The sequence below is a fragment of the Octopus bimaculoides genome, chromosome 15 (genome assembly GCF_001194135.2).
Source record: "Octopus bimaculoides isolate UCB-OBI-ISO-001 chromosome 15, ASM119413v2, whole genome shotgun sequence".
NCBI lineage: Eukaryota > Metazoa > Mollusca > Cephalopoda > Octopoda > Octopodidae > Octopus > Octopus bimaculoides.
In genome coordinates, this window is record NC_068995.1 from 42137982 (window position 1) to 42139946 (window position 1965).

Sequence of the window (1965 nt, forward strand, 5' to 3'; positions counted from 1 at the left end):
TATATATATATATATATATATATATATATATATATATATATATACATATATACACACACACATATATATATATATATATATACACATACATTTACATACATATTTACATACATATACACATATATACATACATACATAAATACATAAATATATACACACCTATACATTTATAAACATAGATGCATACTTATATACATAAATTTAAATATACATACCTATATATATATACATGAATGTATATATACCTACATGTATATATATATATATATGCCTATATATATATATATATATGCCTATATATATATATATATGCCTATATATATATATATATATATGCCTATATATATATATATATGCCTATATATATATATATATATATATATATATATATATATATATATATATACATATATATACATATATATATACCTATATATATGCATACCTATATGCCTTCATATATGTATACATATATATTCACATACATTCATTCATTATATATACATTTATATACATACGTATATGTATATACTGATATACGTATATTTACATAAAGATATATATAGACATAAATGGGGCGGCGAGTGTATGTGTGTTTGCATATATATATATATATATATATATATATATATGTATAATCATATCGACATACATGAATATATTTTTGTATGTATATTTGTGTCTAAACATATATTTTTTATACGAGTACGTGTGGGTGAATGTCTGCCTGTGTATGTCTGCCTGTGTGGGTGTTTTCATACATACATATACATCCCACCCCCTAAGGAAGTAATTTTGTGATTCTTACCTGCCAAAATCTCCATTCTTAAACATCTCCCTATAAAAATAGAAATGAAAATGAAAGGATGCACACTTAATAATTGGGAAGAAAAACGGCTTTTTCATAGACGTACAGTAATATATAATATGATGTAATACATATATATATATATTTATGTATGGATGTATGTATGTATGTATGAATGTGTGTATGTATATATCAAGTTAGGTTTACGTGCCTCTTTCTTCATTTGTAACTGCATGTGTGTGTGTGTGTGTGTGTCTGTATGTGTGTGTATATATATATATATATATATATATATGTAGGTAGGTAGATAGATGGATATAGATATATGTATGCATCTATATATACGTATCGAAATATGTGTGTGTGTGTGTGTGTGTGTGTGTGTGTATGCAAGTATATGTATATAAATATACATCCATGTATATCTATGCATATATATACATACATACATACATACATATATAGATACATATATATATATGCATATATATATACATGTATATATACATATATATATACATACATAGATGTATATATATACATATACATATACACACACATAGATGTAGATCAGTTATATTGATATATATTAATATATAATTATATATATAATAGATTTACAGATGCATATATAGACATAATACTAGTGTATATATATTTGAATGTATGTATTTCTATACAGCCATCTATATATGTATTTGTGTATATATATATATGTATAAATATTTTTTTCTCTCTGATACACACCCATTAATAAAACGAGATTGATTTAATAAAACCAAATTTTCACAAGTGTATTACAAATATTATTTTGTCCACTTCACCTAAGCGTGTATATATGTTTGAGTATCTGAAGGTTTGAGTATGTGTAGCCATACACATACTTTCGTACATACTGTGTATATATGTTTGAGTATGTGAATGCGTTTTATATTGTTATTCAAATAACTTAACCATGCATCAAACAGATACTTGTCTATGAAATAGATAACAGCCCGAAGAGTGTTGTCCTGTTCATTGAGAAAGTGAAATTATCACTCCAGAATGGGCAAGATCTCAGTAACATGAAACATCTATCTATCTATCTATCTAAACACCCAGAAATGTACTTACATATTCATAATTGCTCTCTCTCTCTCTCTCTCTCTGTATATATA

At 24.4% G+C, this 1965-nt stretch overlaps 1 long non-coding RNA gene across 1 annotated transcript in view; it reads right to left on the reverse strand.

Annotated features, from left to right (window-relative positions):
• Window positions 1-808: 808 nt before the first annotated feature.
• The window catches only part of LOC128249511 (uncharacterized), a 31813-nt gene continuing 30656 nt past the window's right edge, over window positions 809-1965 (reverse strand). Inside the window, exon 2 of the long non-coding RNA XR_008265629.1 lies at window positions 809-838. This is a non-coding gene — a long non-coding RNA (uncharacterized LOC128249511). The remainder of the gene's footprint in view (window positions 839-1965) is intronic.